The sequence below is a fragment of the Scylla paramamosain genome, unplaced genomic scaffold (genome assembly GCF_035594125.1).
Source record: "Scylla paramamosain isolate STU-SP2022 unplaced genomic scaffold, ASM3559412v1 Contig32, whole genome shotgun sequence".
Lineage (NCBI taxonomy): Eukaryota > Metazoa > Arthropoda > Malacostraca > Decapoda > Portunidae > Scylla > Scylla paramamosain.
This window is the reverse complement of record NW_026973697.1, coordinates 759,237-769,469: the sequence shown is the minus strand read 5'-3', so window position 1 is coordinate 769,469 and position 10,233 is coordinate 759,237. Positions and strand designations below refer to the sequence as shown.

The 10,233-nt window shown below is 42.1% G+C and overlaps 1 long non-coding RNA gene across 2 annotated transcripts; it reads right to left on the bottom strand.

Annotated features, from left to right (window-relative positions):
* Nucleotides 1-2,447: 2,447 nt before the first annotated feature.
* Nucleotides 2,448-9,957, bottom strand: LOC135097794 (uncharacterized). Of its 2 annotated transcripts, none has more exons than XR_010266132.1 (4): nucleotides 9,482-9,957; nucleotides 4,646-5,374; nucleotides 3,140-3,230; nucleotides 2,448-2,697 (listed from the first exon to the last, which is right to left on the bottom strand). It is a non-coding gene; the product is annotated as an uncharacterized LOC135097794 (long non-coding RNA). The 2 variants fall into 2 exon arrangements; XR_010266133.1 differs by having other exon boundaries at nucleotides 2,449-2,693; nucleotides 9,482-9,956.
* Nucleotides 9,958-10,233: the final 276 nt, after the last annotated feature.

Genomic DNA, 10,233 nt, shown 5'->3' with positions numbered 1-10,233 from the left:
GTGTGTGTGTGTGTGTGTGTGTGTACAAGATTGCAACATTTGTGTATGTAATGGTGTGTGCGTGTGTGTGTGTGTGGAGACAATTGTTGGTGAGGGTGTTGGTGAGGGGCTGTGGGGAGTCACTGTGGGTTTGTAAACATACTGTGGGGGACATACTGTGGGACTGTGGAGAGAGAGAGAGAGAGAGAGAGAGAGAGAGAGAGAGAGAGAGAGAGAGAGAGAGAGAGAGAGAGAGAGAGAGAGAGAGAGAGAGAGAGAGAGAGAGAGAGAGAGAGAGAGAGAGAGAGACTTGCAACCATATGGGGAGAGGTGTTATTCACTGTTCTTCATCGCAAAAGTATTGTTCATAGTTGTTCATTGCAGGTGAGAGAAGACACAGTATGTTGAGGGAAGGCAGCTGCACTAGTGACAGCAGCAGCAGAGCCCCACCACTGCTGCTGCTCCTCTCCTCTTCCCAGCACAGCAGCACACAGGACACATTTCCATCATCTTTAAATCCCGAACACTTGTGCCTTGGTGATAATCTCACAGCAGCAAACCCTACATTGCTCAGGTCAACTTCCAGCTAGAATCATATCTGGAGTTATTTTTCCACAAAGAAGGATTCAAAATATCCCCTGGGGGGATAAGATATTTTTTAGAAATGAAAATCCACTCGAATTTTCTGCCTGAAGCTCTCGTTAAAATGACTCCCTCTTGAATCTTGTGTCCGACTCCAGCGGTGTCCAAGAGAACGGGTCTCCAGTTTGTAGTGAGACTTCCGAGCCGCCCAGACCCGTGAAGCCTTCAAGTCCCGGCAATGAAACGGTTCGTGTGAGGAAGACTGCTTCTGGTGCTGCAGGTGGAAATTGTTACTAGTGTGTAAGTATGTGGTAAATATCTGTGGAAACCAAAGGATGTTTTCACTCGTACCAAACGTTATGGTCATGGAGAGATATCTCTCTTCCTGCACACAAAACAACTACAACCACCTAATTATTACACACACACTCCTATACCAGCCTCGGAGTCCCCATCTGCTAACGACCCTAAATGTCTTGACACCCCTCTCAGTTTTTCTTCTTAAACTTCTACAGATTGAACGCGAATGCTGCAGAACACTGCCTCTCCTCTATTAAGCTTCATCATCCTTTCCTCATGTAACCCTGGTGTCTGAGGCAACTGACAGTAGCCCCTTTTCAGTTTCCTCTTACTTTCTCTATCCAAAGCTGGATGTTGTGTTTATGTGCGCAATGAAATTAACCTGCTTTCGTGCCCACGCTCTTGAATCTTTCGGGTTTTCCACCACCTGGCTACGACAACAGAGTCCCTTTCATACTAAATTTATCTGTGTTGTATACCTTTCACCTAACTCCTCTGACTGTAAGAAATTCTTTGACTACTTAACTTCCAAAGTGGAGCACATTCTAACTCTCTTCCCTTTTGCAGGGATCTCCATTCTTGGAGACTTCAATGTTCACCACCAGCTTTGGCTTTCCTCTCCATTCACTGACCATCCTGGTGAACTAACCTTTAAATTTGCTATCCTCCATGACCTAGAGCAATTGGTGCAACACTCTAATCGTATTCCTGACCGTCTTAGAGATATGCCTAACATTCTTGACCTTTTCCTGACCTCTAATCCTTCTGCTTATTCTGTTACCCTCTCTTCTCTGTTGGGCTCTCCGATCACATCTAGTATCTGTATCTTGTCCTATCACTCCAATCCCTCCTCAGGATCCCCTAAGCGAAGGTGCCTCTGGCGTGTTGGCTATGCTAGTTGGGGGAACCTGAGGAGGTATTTTGCTGATTTTCCTTGGAATGACTACTGCGTCCGTGACGGAGACCGCCCTGTGTGCCGAGTGCACAAGAGGTGATAGTGTCTGGCATGGAGGCGTACATTCCTCACTCTTTTTCTCGACCTAAACCTCCAAAACTTGGTTTAACATAGCTTGTTCTCGTGCTATACATGAGAGAGATGTGGCCCACCAAAGGTGCTTAAGCCTTCCATCACCAGAATCTCATGCACTTTACATTTCTGCCCGGAACCATGCCAAGTCTGTTCTCCAACTAGCCAAAAACTCCTTCATTAATAGTGTCAAAACCTTTCAAGATCTAACTCCCCCCGTGACTTCTGCCACTTAACCCAAAAACATCTATAATAACTTTGATTCTTCTTTCCCTCCTTTATTTCAACCAGATGGCACCACTGCTATCACATCTATTTCTAAAGCTGAACTCTTTGCTCAATCCTTTGCTACAAACTCTACCTTGGATGATTCAAGGTTTGTTCCTCCCTCACCTCCACTAGCGTAGACAAGACTGTCAGTATACAATGGACATGACACACTGAGGCAGCTGGTACAGCTTTGGCTCTAAATGTTATAATAATACTCTGCCACTTTGTTGACGAGTGACAATACAACCTCTCGTTCCTCAGACTGTTCTTTTCACGCAACAGCTTCAAACCAAATCCTGAAATACTGAACCAACATGAACCACCTCTGCTATCAAGTAGTCAGCACTGTGAAGGGCTGTACAGTTCCTTACCTCACTAAATAATAATACTTTCTGATCCAATCTATCTCTGTCTGTCTGTCTGCTGCCATGGCTTGACCTGCTCTTCTTTCATCTGTAGCTTCCATTCTGTCTGCCGTCTCCCTGCATCCTCTTGTCCACCACACCATCCTCCCTTGTGTGTTTGCTGCCACTGTCTATCTAGAAAAAAATGTTTTCTGCCAAACCTTGAACTAGTACAACGTGAACCACCTGTGGTCTAATCTTTCTCCAGCATTTCTTCTGTCCACTGTCACTGTCTGAACCAGTCACCTAACACACCATCCTTCCTGCCACGGTCATTCCTCTCTGATGCTCTTCTCTTTCTCCCTCTCTCAGCGTGGTGGCAGCACGGGCCTCGGCACTCCCTGGCACCACGGCAGGTGTCAGTGAGGCAGGCAGGTGTTGGTTCAAGTCCTGGCAGTGTCACTTCGCTGCTGTATTGTTTGGTGCAGCGGAAAATGCTACGTTTTTTCATCACTTAGTGTAGAGTCTATTTTTGCTTGACGTTATTTGTGTTGGTAAGGCATTTCCACTATATAGTGGTAGATATTCTGGGAAATAAGGAATTAGCAACACTAAGACATGCTTGAACAACACTCACCAGTGTGGAAGACTTGTCAGGCAGTGGCTGTAGTGGCTTCACTTGAACCACGACCATGTTCTCCTCAACCCTTGGAAAGAGAACAATTCATCTGAAATGGAGATACAAAGATATTGGGGAAAATTTGAGAGAGAGACGCTGCAAAGTGTAGCTGACAGTGTGCGTGTCGTCATCAAGAGGAGGGGCTCTAAAATGAAACAGTAGGACACTCGTGAAGACATTCATACTATCTTTTCTCAAGGGAAGTGTGTGTCGTGTGTGTTAACAACGTCAGGCGCGGACATTTTTTGCATCAAGGGTGATGTACGATCCGGACATGAAAAAAGTTTTTTTTTCTTTTATAATTTTCTAATTTTTTTCCGCTTCTTTTGATATATGTAACGTTTTAATAAGAACAAAAAAAATCCCCTTATGTAAAGAGATCTTCTGTTATGAAATTCCCACGGTTTCGCCCGCTGCGAGACTGTCACACAAGTTTTTTTTACATTTTTTTTTTTTTTTCTCTTTTCATATATTTTTCTGACATACCCGTTCTTCTTCACTCTCCCATGAATATCTACGGTTCTCTTGCTGCATACAATATTAGAAAGCACGAAATTCTAGATCTAACTATTTTCTCAAATTGATATACGAAAAAAAAATAATATAATTATTTTTTTTTTTCGTAAATCTAGCAAATAGTCAATGTATCTGCATTAGATATCTTTTGCATTGATATTTTATTTATTTTCAAACAATTAAACACTGGTTTTTACTTAGAAATATGGCGAAATATAACAAAAATTGTTTTCACCCGCCTTCTCCCCTCCCACCCGGTAATTAAGGGTGAAATCATGAATAGCTTTAGGCCTTATACACAAAACCAATCGGAGTAACTAAAACTATGTCTGCTTTTTCAACATATTCTGATGTATATATCGCGTGAATTTCAAGTCCCTGGCTGCAATAGGTGAATTAGTCACCCCTTAAACTTTATGACATAATATCTCAAAATGGCGGATTTTAGCATATAAAAATGATCTGCTCCGTTGTTATTGGTGTTACACACAGATGGGCTATTGCGGCTTATCAAACTGTGAGAGGCGAACAAAGTCTGCTGTCGTCATTTTTGTTTGGAGTTGATTTTGATTTTTGACAAATATTTCAAAGTTTTTTTTTTTTTTTTACTTTTCATCGAAAAAAAATCGTACAATAAAAGAAAAAAGATAGCAGACTTTGTTCTCCTATCCTTCCTGATCAAAATACTTTTTAAATAAATGAGGGAGGAGATACGAGTTGAACACAGGCAATTTAACAAGGGATTAGCGATCCTTCAACCACCCCCAAGTGTATGAATAAAGGTGATTAGTTACTTTGATGTGGAAAGACTGTAATTTGTAAAGATGAGAATATATGAGAATAAATTATTTCTGTGACCTTGTGTCCAGCCAATGTTTGTAGGTGTTAAGGTGAAACCACGAGGTGAGGTGACATTAGTATTGTCAAGTGTCTTCGTAAGGTACTCACACCAAAGTTTTCATTTGCTTCAATCAATCAAGGTCTGGTGATAAAAAAGGCACTGCATCCTGTGCACTCTAGCCTGTGCACGCCTTCCTTTCACTCTGGAATGCACACCTTTATATATTGTGCTGCATTCACACTCATTTTTCAATAAAAATAAATAAATAAATAGCAATCAACAAAAAACAAAAAGTGACAAGAAAATAAATAAAAACACGGGTGTAAAGTACTCTTCTCCGTTAACCTCCAAGATAACCACATCAACTGGTCTTCAGGAAAAAAAAATAAAAGATAAACAATGTTTATCACTCACGTGGAGCACAGCGTTACACCAAAAAAAAAAAAAAAAAAAAAAAAAAAAAGAAGACCGAGGAGGGTTCCTATCTACAGCAAGTGACCCCTAACTAAACTAGCTAGCTAATCAAAACCAAGGACCCCGGAAGTGCTTATCTGGGTTCTTGCGGCTGGATGATGTCCGGGGCAGGTGGGTGTCCAGGTGAGGTGGATGGCTGAGTGTAGGTGACCACGTGGCCTTCGCCAGCTAGCAGAAGGAGTCAAGGTGGTGTTGATATGAATTTCTGGAGTGTGCAGGACTATGCCTGGCGTCCTCCACGACCTTGTGGAGTTGTATGGGGTCACCTCGCCACTTCCGCGATGACCTGGAGTAGTTATCTCGTCACCTACAGCCCACTTCTGGTTCTTCATCACAATTGTTAGGGGTAGTTCATGGGTTACCTGCAATAGTAGTAGTAGTAGAAGTAGTGGTAGTAGTAGTAGTAATAGTAGTAGTAGTAGTGGTAATAGTGGTAGTAGTAGCAGTACTGGTGGTGGTGGTGGCAGTGGTGGTGGTGGTAGTGGTGGTGGTGGTGGTAGTGGTGGTGGCGGTGGCGGTAGTGGTGGTGGTAGTATTAGTGGTGGTGGTAGTAGTGGTGGTGGTGGTGGTGGTGGTGGTATTGGTGGTGGTGGTGGTGGTGGTGGTGGTGGTGGTGGTGGTAGTAGTAGTAGTAGTAGTAGTAGTAGTAGTAATAGTAGTGGTGGTGCTGGTAGTAGTAGTAGTAGTAGTAGTAGTAGTAGTAGTAATAGTAGTCGTAGTAGTAGTAGTAGTAGTAGTAGTAGTAGTAGTAGTAGTAGTAGTAGTAGTAGTGGTGGTGGTGGTGGTGGTGGTGGTTGTAGTATTAGTATTAGTGGTAGTGGTAGTGGTAGTAGTAGTAGTGGTAGTGGTGGTGGTGGTAATGGTAGTGGTGGTGGTGGTAATGGTAGTGGTGGTGGGGGTAGTGGTGGTGGTGGTAGTGCTATTGGTAGTGGTGGTGGTGGTGGTGGTGGTAGTGGTGGTGGTGGTGGTGGCTGTGTTAGTAGTAGTACTAGTAGTAGTAGTAGTAGATCAAACAAAATATTCTGAAAAAAAAAGACAGACCGACAGACAAATCCAAAATATCCTCTCTCTCTCTCTCTCTCTCTCTCTCTCTCTCTCTCTCTCTCTCTGGGAGATAAGAGATCACCTCATTTTCTTGTTGGATTGCAGGGTCACTCTAGAAGAGGGGGAAAAAGTGCAGAGGGCGCTGTCAAATCTTTAGTGTGAATGAAGGACGGGCAAGTGCAGCTTGAGAAGGTAGGAGAGTGAAGAGTGTATGTGATCAGTGTGATGGCAAGATACATGGATGCCTCCCATGTTTTGAGAAAAAAGCACTCTCTCCATCAATAGTGACCTTCACACATTTGCTGCAATCATATCTTGAGTCACTGTTTTCACTACAAAAGGAATGAAGAAGCTGTTTATATGAATGTTCAAGGATAAGCCTTTTCTTTGTGCAGCTGCAAACAGGACACAGGCTTTCATTTGTTACAGGAAAAGTTCTCCTTTGTACAAGATATGGTCAGTAATGATTTCAATAAGAGTAGGTAAAAATGTTATGTTGTTTTGCAATCACAGATTTGCTCTATAATAAAAGAATATATAGATGACAGTTGTTAAGGATGCTACATCTGTATGTTGAGCCGTGACTGAGACAAGTTTTATTATTACCATTTAGAGTTCCACCTTTGTATTTTGACCAGTTACAATGTCACTTCACAAAAGATACTCTTTCATTATTTTACCATTATTATTTTTGCTTCACATAAAAAAATAGTGAGGATTAATAATTAACATTTGTTTAAAAGATCTGCGTTTCATTTTTGCCCATCTAATGGAATTTATTGTAAAAAAAAAAAAAAAGGAAGGAAAGTGATAAATGTTGGGCCAGTGGTACACACGGTAACTTTGAATAGTCTGAAATGTAACGGCGGTGGTGTGTGTGGCGCCTAGCGTGTTAAATATTTACTGATTTTACTCAATACAACACCATTTATATATATATATATATATATATATATACGAGTATATATATATATATATATATATATATATATATATATATATATATATATATATATATATATATATATATATATATATATATATATATATAATTCTCTCCAACGTGGTCTTTGCAACTTCCAAATCCATCACCTACCCACTCCCCTCTCACTCCCTCCCAATGTCCCTAAAGTTACAACCTTCAATTCTGTCCACCCTAATCTTTCTCCCGTTCAAATCCGTCACCTACCCACTCCCCTCTCACTCCCACTCTTTCACCTTGGTCTCGTACAGGTCCTCCACTTCAGGCCTGTTGTTCTTAAGTTGTTCTTCACAGTCCTCTCAAAGTTCTCTCAGTGAAACTTTTGAGTTTTGCTTCATATTCTACTTCTAACTTCCTATCAACCTCAAATATCTCCAAGTGTTAGCGCTTCTTCGTTTCTGTCGCCTCCTGCTCCAACACTTGCAGTAGTAGTAGTAGTAGTAGTAGTAGTAGTAGTAGTAGTAGTAGTAGTGGTAGCGGTAAGGGGGGTTCAGCATAATTGCTGGCTCACAAACACACAATTATCACATCGTTTCATTACACTTTCTCATTCATTTTTGTTTCAGCGGGGCATTTTTACCGCAGATTTTCTTTTCATCTGTATTTTTCTTTTGTTTTCTCTCTCACTTTTTCCTTTTGTTTGTTTACCTTGCTTTCTCTTTCGTCTTACTCTGGCCACCATTCTCTCTCTCTCTCTCTCTCTCTCTCTCTCTCTCTCTCTCTCTCTCTCTCTCTCTCTCTCTCTCTCTCTCTCTCTCTCTCTCTCTCTCTCTCTCTCTCTCTCTCTCTCAGTAGCGAAAGGTAGTTTTTTTCTTTTTTTTCTTTTTTGTTAATGTGTCAGGGTACATGGTCTCAGTCTGGCAATGAACGGAATGAATGGAGCAAGTTTTGATATCGACTTGACGTGGAGGAAAATTGTTTACTTATTTTATTATATATATATATATATATATATATATATATATATATATATATATATATATATATATATATATATATATATATATATATATATATATATATATATATTCGTGATTCGTTTTTCTTTTTTTCAATTTTTCTTTTGAACTGAAAGATTTTTTTTATATTTCTTATATATATATATATATATATATATATATATATATATATATATATATATATATATATATATATATATATATATATATATATATATATATATATATACGAGTATATAATAAAAACAATTTTCCTGCACGTGAAAATATAATAAATGATAAACGACTCATTACAAAAGCACACTACTTCAACTGTCAGAAAGCACAATGGGCAGAAATATTCTTTACGACGCCAGTACTTCACTCAGGTACTAAACACCACCACCGCATCACTTTTCTCTCGCTTTCTTTTCTACACTACCAGCGTGACGCCCTCCACGCCCCTGCCACCCACGCCAACCACTTCACACACATTAGAAAAACTGACTGAACAACACAACTCCACTCGTCTGCAGAGAGAGAGAGAGAGAGAGAGAGAGAGAGAGAGAGAGAGAGAGCCCCTGCCACCACCACCACCACCACCTTTCATCACCAGTTGTTACCTTCAAGCTGCCATCGCATACGTATTGCCTTCATTCCCTATTACGTTACAGATATGACACCTGAATACTACTGATGCCGCCACCGCCGCCGCCACCACCACCACCACCTCACCAGTCCATAAAACCAATATTTCCCTTTCTTGTATTTTATCTACGTAATGAGACAACGAAGGGAAGCATCACGTAGACAGAGAGACACAGATTGCTCTCTCCACCAGTCCTCCATCAACAGACTGACTGACCGACTGACTGATTGATTGATTGAAAGACGAACAGACAGACACAGATTGCTCTCTCCACCAGTCCTCCATCAACAGACTGACTGACCGACTGACTGATTGATTGATTGAAAGACGAACAGACAGACACAGATTGCTCTCTCCACCAGTCCTCCATCAACAGACTGACTGACTGACTGACGGATTGAAAGACGGATAGACACAGATTGCTCTCTCCACCAGTCCTCCATCAACGGACTGACTGACTGAAAGACGGACAGACAGACAGGTGGTGTACTCGTATTTATCTGCTCAGCTTCTCAACTTACTTAACTGCAACCTCAATCATATAACTTTCATCATCACAGTCAGGAAAGTTAAAATATTGCTTCCTTTGCTGTCAATCTCTCTCTCTCTCTCTCTCTCTCTCTCTCTCTCTCTCTCTCTCTCTCTCACTGACGTCACATCACATAGGTCACTGTATAGATGAAATTGTTTAAATATACACACATTTCCTAATAGAATTAATTTTCTATGGTAAGTTTACATAAATAGTCCAATAATAGCATTCAAAACCACACATAGCTACTTTTCATTACGTGTGGAGCTTCATTCTCAAATAAAAACCATTATATATATTGACTCAAAATAAGGTAACACTCACCTGGGACACGAGGAGCAGGGGAGAGCAGGCGAGGAAGAGAGGGGAGAGGGCGGCAGGCAGGAGAGGAAGGGAGCGGGAAGGGAGGGGAGGGGAGAGAAGGAAGGCCTGAAGCAGGGAGGTGAAACAAGCGAACGAGTGACTACAGTTTGCTGATTACAGGAGTACACACACACACACACACACACACACACACACACACACACGACCATCTCCCTATAAACCCTGACAACCGTAACATCACCACCACCACCACCACACCACCACTCCCAACTACCACCACCACCACATCACCACCCCAACCTCTCAACCACACCCAACAACCACAACACCGTTACGTCCGCTACCTCCACCACTGTTACACAACCACCACCATCCCCAACAACCACAACCACCTTTACCACAAGCCAGTCACGTTCATCATCACTACCAACACCCCGTACAACCATTTCAACCACACCAAACACCACCACAACCACCACCTCAACCCAGTCACGTCCGCCATGGCCACCTCCACCTCCCCTTCCACCATCCTACCCTCCACATCTCTCTTCCACTATCCACTCCTCCCTATCTACCACCAGGCCATACTCACATCCACCTCTCCCTCCACACCGCACTCCACCAGAACACGCCCGCTGAGAAAAGATGCAACACCACCTCACCGCTGCAACATAACCGGAGACCCGTCACATCACGTCAGCGGGCGCAGGACGAATGGCTGAGGAGACGGCGAGGAGAGAGTATCACGTGAC